This window comes from Ailuropoda melanoleuca, chromosome 6 (genome assembly GCF_002007445.2).
Source record: "Ailuropoda melanoleuca isolate Jingjing chromosome 6, ASM200744v2, whole genome shotgun sequence".
In the NCBI taxonomy this organism is placed as follows: domain Eukaryota; kingdom Metazoa; phylum Chordata; class Mammalia; order Carnivora; family Ursidae; genus Ailuropoda; species Ailuropoda melanoleuca.
Genome location: NC_048223.1, coordinates 88,226,616 through 88,237,684, shown reverse-complemented (window position 1 = coordinate 88,237,684; position 11,069 = coordinate 88,226,616). Strand labels below are relative to the sequence as shown.

The window sequence follows — 11,069 nt, the reverse complement described above, 5'->3', positions numbered from 1 at the left end:
CTCTCTTTTTAAGTACCTGTTTATTCCAACCCTTCTCTGAACCCAAGCTGTGACAAAGAAGGGCCATCCTGTTTCCCCTCATCTGACCCATCCACTACTCTGATTGGCCCCTCTCCCTGGAAAACATATATAATTAAAGTGTCAGGTCTAGGAAATGAATGACTGTTCTTCCCCAGATATGTTCTGGCTTATTTGAGACCTCTGATTTCTCTGAATCCTGTCCCTTGATTAAGCAGGTGACTTGGGAATGGGAGTGGGGTGCAGCCTGGGTCTTTTTTTTTTTTTTACTAATAAATATTCTGATTAAGGAAAAAAAAAGGAAATCATTAGCAAAGAATCCATTCTTTTAGGCAAGGTTGCCCTGCTAAGGGGAACAGAAGGGATCTATCAGTGCTGACCAGGAATCCTCATGGTGATTGATTAAAGGTTACATTTCTAGGGGGCTGAAACAGAGTTAGGTTAGATACTAAGTCGTGATTTACTGACTTGAGGCTTTAACGTAAGTGATGCTATTTTGTGCTTGTGGTTTTCTTTTTAACAAAGCAGATTTTCAACTTCATTGAGGGATCAACACCCCTAACCCCTGTGTGGTTCAAAGGTCAACTGTATTTTGTTGTTGTTGTAGTTACAATGAGACTTACATAAAATATAATATTACTTTAAGCTGACAACAACTTAACTTTGATACCATTACTAAATTTTACACTTTTACTTCTTTCCCTCACACTTTAGGTTCTTGATATTACAACTTATTCATTTTTATATTGTGTATCCAATAACAAATTATCATGGTTATGAATAATTATATTATGTCTGGTTTTTAACTTTTTAAAAAAATTTTATTTAAATTCAATTTAGTTAACATATAGCGTATTATTTGTTTCAGGGGTAGAATTTAGTGATTCATCAGTTGCATATAACACCCAGTGCTCATTACAACAAGTGCTCTCCGTAATGCCCATCACCCAATTACCCCCTCCCCCCACCCACATCCCCTCCAGCAACCCACAGTTTATTTCCTAGAGTTAAGAGTGCCTTATGGTTTTCCTCCCTGTTTTTATCTTACTTTATTTTTCCTTCCCTTCCTCTATATTCATCTGTTTTGTTTAAATTAGACTTGTAAGTGAATTATGAACCACTATTATAATACTAGAAAATGCTACTTTGAATATATATCTACTATTACCAATGGGTTTTATACCCATGTTGTTATGTTTTTATGATTTTAATTAGCGTTCTATTATTTCTACTTGAACAACTCCCTATAGCATTTCTTATAAGGCAAGTCGAGCAATGATGAACTCCCTTATCTTCTTTTGTTGTTATTCAGGAAAGTCTTTATTTATCATATTTCATTTCTGAAAAACAACATTGTTCAGTATAATGTTCTGGTTGACAATTTTTTCTTTCATTATTTTGAATATATTATTCCATTCTCTCCTGACCTGCAAAGTTTCTGTTGAGACATCTTCTGACAGTTTCCTGATAGGTTCCCTTGTATGTGACTGCATTTTTCTCTTGCTACTTTCAAAATTCTCTCTTTGTCTTTGACTTTTTAAAATTAAATATAATGTGTCTTGGTGTAGCCCTTTTTAGGCTTAATGTGTTTGGAGTTCATTGCACCTCTTGAATCTGGATTTCTCATCTCTTTTCCCGTGTTTGAGAATCTTTTAGCCATTATTGCTTTAAGTATACTTTCTGTCTCTTTCTCTCTTCTCCTTTTGGTATTTCTGTAATGTCCATATTGTTTCCTTTGTTGATTTCTTATAAGTCCTGTAGGCTTTCCTTGACCTTTTTTTTTTTTCACCATGATCAAGATTTTATTGTAGAGCTTTGAATATATATAGACCTATATGTAAGTTCATAACAGATATTCTGGGCATGTATTTACCCATAATAATCCATTCTTTAACTCTAAAATGTTCAGTATTGGCACAGTGTTAACCAAGAATGGTATACAGCAATTCATTTAACTTGTTCTTATAGTTGAAAATTTGTTGTTTGTTGTAATAAAGAACATTTTGTTGATCATTTCCATTCTTTTTTTTCTTTTTGCTCCTTTGACTGGATAATTTCAAAAGCCTTATCTTCTAGTTCACTGACAGTTTATTCTGCTTCTTCTAGTCTGCTATTGAACTCCTCTGTTGAATACTTCAGTGAAATCATTGTATTCTTTAGCACCAGGATTTCTGTATGATTTATTTTTATGGTTTATATTTCTTTTTGAATTATTTCCATTGTTTTAAATTTGTTAAGACTTGTTTTCTGGCCTAACATGTAATCTGCCCTGGAGAACATTCCACAAACACTTAAGGAAAATGCATTTTGCTCTTGTCACATAGAGTGTTCTCTATGTATCTGTTAGGTACAACTAGCTTATACAGTTGTTCACATCTTTGATTCCCTTATTTATCTAGTTCCTTATATTTTGTCTAGTTGTTCAATGCATTATTGAAAGTAGAATATTGAAGTCTTCAACCTTTGTTGTAGAGATTTCTAATTCCCTCTTAAATTCTGTCAATGTTAGCCTCATAACTTTTGGAGCTCTGACGTTTGGTGCATATCTGTTTATAACTTTTATTTTCTTGATTATTTTACCCTTTTATGAATATATAATGTCCTTCCTTGCTGTTTGCTATGTATGCTCAAATCTGCTATCAAGCCACTCTAATAAATTTTCAATAAAATTATTGCACATTTCACCTTCAGATTTCTGGGGTTTTTTAATAATTAGGTTTTTGTTAATATCCTCATTTTGTTCATATATCATTTTCCTTATTTCCTTTATTTCTTAGTCCTTATTTTTCCCTTACCTCTCAGCATATTTAATATAGTTGCTTTAAGCCTTTGTCTACTAAGTCTGATGCCCTGGCTTCCTCAGGAATGGTTTCTTTGAATTTATATTTAGTTCCTTCTAATGAGCCATGTTCTCCTATTTCTTTGTACGTTTTGTGATTTACTTTTGTTGAAAATTGGGTGTTTTATCAATTTAATGTGGTATTCTAGAAATGAGAATTCCCCATAGGTACTGGTCTGCTTTTGCTTTTGTTATCTATTGTAGAAGTGTGTAGATTTCCATTTCTTTTGAGAGCTTTCCAAACATTTTTTGCAAGGATTGTAAGAATATCCTTGCTGTAAGTAATTACTGGAGTTTTTATTCCTTTAGCTTATATTCAGCTAAGATTTTGACAGAGATTTCCTTGAATGCCAAGAGCTAGAACAAACATAAAACAGCACAAAAATTTAAAACAAAACACAGAGAACAAACACATCAACCAGCCTTTACAAATGGTTCTTTGCTGGGCATTCCTTTACCACTTTATTAGGCTTGCTCAAAGCCTAGAGATCAGCCCAAAGTGAAAGCTTAAGGTTTCTTGGGGATTTTTCTAAGCATGCTTCAGACAGGGTTGTTTGTTTGTTTGTTTGTTTTTAAGATTTATTTATTTATTTATTTGAGAGGCAGTGAGAGAGAAGTAGAGAGGGAGAGTCCACAGGGGGGAGGAGCAGAGGGAGTGGAAGAGAGAAACTCAAGCAACTCCATGCTGAGTGCAGAACCCAATGCAAGGCTCGATCTCATGACCCTGAGATCATGACCTGAGCCAAAATCAAGAGTCGGACACTCAACTGACTGAACCACTCAGGTGCCCCTGTGGCTTTTTAAATGTATCTGTGTCCACAACTGCTTTTGAACACTCTAATTGACCCCAGCCAGGGGTCATATTGACCCAGACAGTTAGAAGAGATATACGCAATAATTGTAAGTAAGGTCTACACTGCTCTTTCTGGTTCAAGGAGAGCCTGGAACTGGGCTATTAATCAAGACCAAACTGCCACCAGGCTAGAAGGAGTGAGGGAAGGATGATTAAAAATGCCACAAACTTTTCCTATCATTTTGAAGGTGGCTGTTTCTTGATTGGGCATTAACTTTATTGCTATAAACCTTTGATTATTTTGTGGAGCTCCTACAAGCAGAAAGTTGGTACAGAAAGCTTCTGGTTATTTTTTTTTATGATGTTACTACTGGCGAATGAAGGCTTGGAGTTTCAGAATCTGCCCTGTTGTTGACATCCTCCATGCTACTAGTTTTTGTTTGTACTTTCATTTTTTTAATTTGTCAAGAAATTCTTGAACATAAATTTAAAACCAAACATATTGCAAATCTCACAACAAAAAATTGAGGATCCTGCTCCCCTCCTCCCCACATTTGATCCCATTTCTCAGAAGTAGCCATTACAAATCTTCCAGATTTTTCTTATTTTAATTAGGAATTAAATTAGTTTAGTTAATGTAATTAATTAAATTAATTTCTAATAGCATGCTGATACAGTTGCTGCTTCTTGCTGTTTGAGGTTTACTCATTCTCTATTGACTTCTGACTATGAAAGGAGAGAATTTAGCTTTCTTATAGTTCAGCTGTCCTACATGAATCTTCCCCACTTTTTCCATTCCCCCAGCATAGCGATATCACTAAGATATTTTGGACTTAAGCTTCAACAGTAGAGATGCACTCAAATATCTGGTGATCCCCATCTCTCCATTCTCATTTAAGTGTGGGTTGCTAAAACATGATCGGAGCTCTGTGTGCTGGAACTCTATGTGATTGCTCCATACTCCAGTGTTCCATATTGCCTCTCTCCTAAGGACCTGTAGGTCCCTGTGGTTTTTCCCACTGCCCATGAGCACTCACATTCTTCTGTGTTCTAGAGGCTAGACATTCCTTCAAATAATCATAAACTAGAAACTTTCCCAGGGCAGGTAGGTGGGTTGAAGACTCTTGTTTCCTGTGAATCTTCTTCGGAAGATTATCTTCACTCCGGGGGAGAGCAGGGGAGAATAGTAATGAGAAGGAAAGTGGGAAGTGTTACCATTAGTTAAGCAAGGAATTGTCTTCCTTGCGTTTTAGCGTGTCACTTCCGTGAGAAAGTCAGTATTGTGGGTAAGTTGTCAGAGTCTACTGCTATACTCCTAGCAATTGTTGGCACAGCAGTACCACCCCAGTCCCCCAAGTCCAATGGGGAGAGCATGAGATTTACAGCTAGATTTGGGTTCAGATCCATGCTACACATGGAAATTTTGCCAAATTCCTTGACCTGTGAGAGCCTATTTTTTCATCTGTAAAATGGGAATATTGCTAATATCATTGGGTTGATTCAGAATTGGAAATCATGCATATAAAGTGCTTCATATATATGTGCTCCATGAATGATAATCCTGACATAGTTGGAATCATTGATCCTTAGTTTCCTCATCATCTGTTGATAGTTTTAGATGAAACTCAGAGAAGGCAGTAAGAATGGTAGAGAGGAGAAGGACGCTCTTGGGTATGTGAGAATCACACACATAAACATGACGTTTAGGATGTTTATTGGCATAGTCATCACTGGAGGAAAGAGGAAGGGCCTCCTTGTGGGTGCCTTGAATTTGTATGACATAGGAAAGACATGAACTGTCATAGGTCCAGAAAAAGAGTCCAGGCTAGGGCAACAGATTGTTTCACCCCTTAACACTGGCAGGATCTTGACCAAGACACTTAGTGAACCTCACATTTGCCAGTCATAAACTTGAATTAGTACAGAACTATAGAGATGTTGGATTGCAAAGATCTTTGAACCCTGGGCTGGTATGGCACATTTAAGGGCTTCACATCTAGGCAGAAGGGGATGTCATAAGGCTCCAACCCCCTTCAGCATCTTCACTATCCAGGAACTAAAGTGGGAGCCGATGAGTAAGAAACTGAAAATAAGGAAATGAAGGGTCTGTGTCTTTCCTTGCTGGTCAAGGCATGATGTCAACAGAACATCAGTATCCCAGGTCTGCTCTTATCTCTCCCCTTGCAGTGGTGCTGAAATAGGACTTTCATGTCTAGAGTGGCTCAGCTTTGAAGCATGAAGAGAAATAAAATAGTCTGAATTGCACATCCTTCCTGGCCTGAGGTGCAGGTTTCTGTTGGGAATGTCTCTTCCTGCTCTGTGAGTGCTGGAAAACATGAAGGTGTGAGCAGAATTTGTGTGTGTAATGAGGGATGGTTGGCAGGTCAGGCTTAGGCTTACAAATGGATCCCCAACCTAAGGAGGTATGTCAAGATAGTCTGATATCCATGAATCCAGAGTCCAACAGAGGATTACAGGACTGGCTTGGGTTCTCTCTGAGGCTGGATATGTTGCTTCCAAGAGGTATATAATGGAATGTGGTGCCAAAAGCCCTGTCTTGCACTCCACTATACACCTTTAAAGAGTAGAAGAGGAGCAGACAGCTGTTAATGGCTATTCCAAAGGAAAGTGGGGGACTAAGAGAGCCAACATATCAGAATCAGAATATGTTTTCCAACAAATGCAACCTCCTTCATTTTTTGTCCACTTACCATAACCATCTACCATAACCAAACCAACCATTCTGGTTTGCCACTCAAAGTCCTTCCTCCCTGGAAGTCACTTGGTCCCAAGCATATGGGTCTGGTTATCCAACCTTCCCACTATTTACACTGATGAAAGTCACCATCAGGATGACTCAGAGAGGTCACTGAGGGTGTGTGGCAGACTTCAGTTATGTGGGATAAGGAGGAGCTTGCTAAAGGGACTATGGGACGTTAGGGGGCAGAAAATTCCCACCCAATGTATATGCCTCATCCGTCTGACTCAAGTCTCTGTTTTCAGGTCAGCCAGTGCGAACGACAATTGGAAGGACATTTACATATTTGTGGGTGATGTGGTGAAGAAGTTTCCAAAGTAAGGCTCTCCATGCTGCAGGTTGTTTTTCTCTGCCAGGAAGATACACAGCTGCTTTGCTTCAGTGGGCATGGGAGTCCCTCAGGCTAGAAGCACAGTGCCCACAATAGTGTTCTGAAGCAGGAAAGAAGAAAAGTCAAATTGTCCCCTTGGTTCTCAGCAGCTTTTGCTGGCTCTTGCCTGTGAGTCAGACCATATTAAAGGGGACACTGCTTCTGAGAACCTTACCAGCTTGGAAAGGAAGTTAAAGCATGCTGACCAGTAACTGAACACCTGGTTAAATGATACCAATGGCCAAGAGAAAGAGACAAAAGTCTTGCATGGCAATATAAAGGAAAAAACAAGAATTCCTAGAGAAAAAGTCAAGAATAATTACTTAAGAGATGTGGAAAATTGAACTGGTCCTTGAAGAATGGGGGAAGACAGGGTAACAGGAAGCATCAAGGAGACTTCTTGTAGAGTGAATGGTCTGTTTGGCAGTAGAGTAGGTTTAGTCAGGAGAAGACTGGGAGATGAGGCTGGACAAGTCAACTTGGAGCCAAGAATATAGGGACCTTTAATGCCAGGCCACAGGGCTTGAATTTCCTACTGGGAGCTATAGGGAGGTATAGGATTCTTGAGGAAGGGTCTCACATGATCAAGGATGTGCATCAGGAAAAGAAGTCTGTTCATAAGTGGATAAAATGAGTTGGAGCAAGAGCCAAGAGCAAATAAAGAGCTCAGCTAGGGACCTATTGTAACAATTTATCTGAATGATACCGAGCGTCAGCAGACCAGAAGACAGTAGCCAGAGGATGGAAAGGAAGGGGTGTATATAAATGCCTGACAAGAAAGAGAATAATTTCTTTGACAAGAGAAGGAGGTGAGGAAGGAGTTAGGAGGGAAGGGAATGAAGGTCCAAAGAATGTTACAGTAGAAGAGAGGCCAGGGACAAGCCCTTCATGCAGGAATGTGAAGATGTTTATCTCCTTGTGATGTACTGTGCATATGCCTCTGTGTGTGTGTGTCTGTGTGTGTGTGTTTTGGAATGCTTTCTTTAAGAATATAAGAATGGAGCAGAATTCCATCTTGACATTCTATTCTAAGGAGGCCACACATCTCACAGGCCTCAAAATTTTTCACTACATTGATGGGAACCTCCAGTATTTGGGAAATGGGCCGGAAAGCAGAAGAGTTATAGTGGGAAGTATAGAAATTGACATAGATCCCCTCACTGGCTGCAGTGAGCCTTGTTTTTTGTTTTTTGGGGTTTTTTTTTGAGCTTTATTGGCATCATTTTGGGCCTGTGTCGATGGCTTCTCACAAGCACGTGCTTCTTCCCCAGCTTGAAAATGCGGGTGTCCTTCATCACCTACTCCACACAGGGCCACACCCTTATGGAGCTCACCTCAGACAGGTAAGCACTAATTTGATCCCCCGTGGCAGACATGAAAAGCCAGGTCTCAGGGAGAGCCAGAAAACTGAAGGGTTCCCTGAAACCACAGTGGGAAGGCCAATGGAGTGCAGGCTGGGCTGGCTTGAGTTCCACTCACTGTGCACCCTGACTCCCAGATCTGGCTCCCTAGCCCTCTCTAAGCCCTGGCTGCACTGACACTGGAAGACTATATGTTGCTAGACCATCTCCACCCCTCTAAGCCCTGAACTACAGCTGTCCTGAGTTCTTCCCTCCACGCTCTTTAATTTTCTTAGAATGGGCTATGTGTGAGGACTCCCAGGATTGTATGAAGCAGATGTGCAGGTCCTTTATGAACAATGACCTGTGTTGTGTGTCACTCTATGTCCTGGGCCAATGTGAGAGGACGGGTGGATGGGAGACAAATCAGACCCAGGGAGGAAGGGATGGGCAGCATCAAAGTATTGGTGTTTTCAGTGGAGGGGATTTGGTCCCTTGGTGGGTCTGACACAAGGGAGCACATGAGTGGGGTTCTGAACACAAGGCTGGGATAGGGCACTTGAGGAAGTCATGATATGCCTGCATCCTAGGTGGGTCATGGTGGGCCCAGCAGTTTGCCCAAAAGTCTGAGAATGGGAAATCATGGAGGTTAAGATTCTTGTGGACACAAATGACTGAAACCCAATTTAGAGAGGGTGAAGTCCAAAGAGAGGGTGAGCACCCTTAGGATGAGATGGGCCTCAGAATTTGTAGCACAGAGCTTCCATTCAGGACCATAGAGAGAAGCCAGGAGCAACAGAGTGGTGATGTCAGTGCATGGAGACAGCACTCTCATGTCTGACTCCAGGACAAGCAGGGAGTGGGCTGGCTGCTCTAAGCACTAGTGGAGGCATGGATTTGTGCGTATGTGTGTTTATATGTGTATCACAGAGAGACCTGAGTGGGTTGGAGATGGAAGGAAGCAAATCCATTGGGAGGAACGCTGGCAGGTGGCAGAGAGAAGTAAGGCTGCTGGGCAGGGGGCTCTGGTGGAAGAGCTGCTCTTTGGGGAGGGGAAAATCTCTGCCTTCTCCAAGGTAGGAGGCTTGGGTCCCAGATATGAGAAGCTATGTGGGGGCTCAGGGAGGGCCTCCCAGTCATCTCTGGAGAATGAACATAGTGATGTTGTCCCCAAGCAAGGGTTCAGGAGTGGCAGTGTGCCCAGGGGAGTGGAAATGATGTGAAATTATGTTTTTGTGAGGGAGTAAGATTTTAAGAGGAGTCTAGCTTAGGGTGATAGGAGCCTGTATTCCTTCCAAGTTCAGAGCTAAGAGTAGGTCTGGAGAAGCAGCACTTCCTTGGGGGCATTGGGACAAGCAAGCATATCCCTGGCCAAGGGGCTCCTAGGCCAGAGACTAGGAAGAGATGAGAGTTCCCCCATATTTGAGGGTTCAGTAAAAAAAAAACAAAAATTTTCCAAAATGTAGCAAGAAGAAGGAAAGTGCTTCTGCTGGGCAGACAGTGTCTGGTTTGGCCTCCACTGGCCATGGGTCCCAGGCCTCACTTCCTGGGCTGGGCTGGGCCAGGCAGGGCTGGACCTGGGGCTCTCAGGTATCCCCCTACAGCAACATCTCCACTCCCCACAGTGAGAAGCCTTCTCAGGGTCCACGCTCTCCTAGTCTGGCTGTGCCAGCTCAGCTCGTCTCATGGGATTGGCCTGAACCTAAACCCCCAGCCCCTCTTGTGTCCCAGTCCCACCTGTGAAATCTGCCTTCACAGCAGCTGTCTGGCCACATACCCATGGCAGCCAGGGGATCCCTGCTCATCCACCTGCATGGACAGCCCTCAGGGCCGCTTCCCCAGCCTGTGGCCTTTTTCTTCAGGATCCCTAGTGCTCTCATGAAGCAGCTTGCTACTTCCTTTAGCACCAATCCAGAAGGGAAAGAAGCTTGGGGGACCGAGTCAACCTCAGGGGTCTGGGGCAGGGAAGGATGGGACAGGGCAGGAGTATCAATCAGCAGGATGACCATTTCCAAATTCAGCCTTATCTGTTGGAGGGTAGTGTGCCTTCCTGGGGGACCTGGTAGCAGCTGGGTCACATCCTGAGTGGGGATTCATGAGTTTGCCCCATGTTCACTGTGGATTGTCAAGGCAGGGCCTTGGGCATCCCCCAGGTCTGTGTGCCTGAGAAAGTGACAAGTGCAAAGAAAGCCAAGCTGTACCCATGGGACCAGCAAAGCAGCATCTCCCACCCTATGCTCACCTGATGGGGGACAGAGGAGGCCTGAGTGAGGCTGTAAATATCAAGGACAGAGGGCAGAAAGTCATGACCAGGCTACTTGACTTGTGTCCTGTCCCAGCCAGGTAGGTCTACACACTACACAGTGACTCCAGGACAGGAACAATGTTTAATATCAACTCCAAATTATACCTCAACCTCTTTTCTGATTTCTTTTAGAAACAAAATACATAATAGTCTTAGCAGACTTAAGAATATAAAGCCTACTGGAGCCACAAATATGCATGAAGGATTTAAAAAGGTACTAAATCTAGAGCTCTGAGGACTTCTGTTTTATGGAGTAGAGTATTCCTGGGCCCTCTCACTGCCCTCCCCCAACACTCCTTCATTTCTTTGCAGGCAAATGAGCAGATTGAACAAGAAAACGCTGGAGGTAAGCTGCCTGGTGACTTCACTGTGGGCAGGTGTGGGGACAGAGCCAGGTCTGGGCCTCAGGGAGGTCGGGTGCAGACCCTCATTGCACTGAATCTTGGAGCAAGGTGCTGTCCTCTCTGGGCCACGGGTTCCTCCTCTGTGCAATGAGGATGAAACCCACCCCCAGTGATGTGTCTCAGAACAACATAGGGCCATGCACGTACCCTCTAGGCTCTTGGTAACTGTGAGGTGCTCGACCTACACTTGGGCTGCCTGAACAAGGAAACAGAAAAGCCAGGGGACCTAGAGCAGACAAGAT

At 42.5% G+C, this 11,069-nt stretch overlaps 1 long non-coding RNA gene across 1 annotated transcript; it reads left to right on the top strand.

Annotated features, from left to right (window-relative positions):
• The first annotated feature begins 6,659 nt into the window (after positions 1–6,659).
• Positions 6,660–10,610, top strand: LOC109488661. Its single transcript, XR_002141584.1, has 3 exons — positions 6,660–6,725; positions 8,050–8,121; positions 10,556–10,610. It is a non-coding gene; the product is annotated as an uncharacterized LOC109488661 (long non-coding RNA).
• The last annotated feature ends 459 nt before the right edge of the window (positions 10,611–11,069 follow it).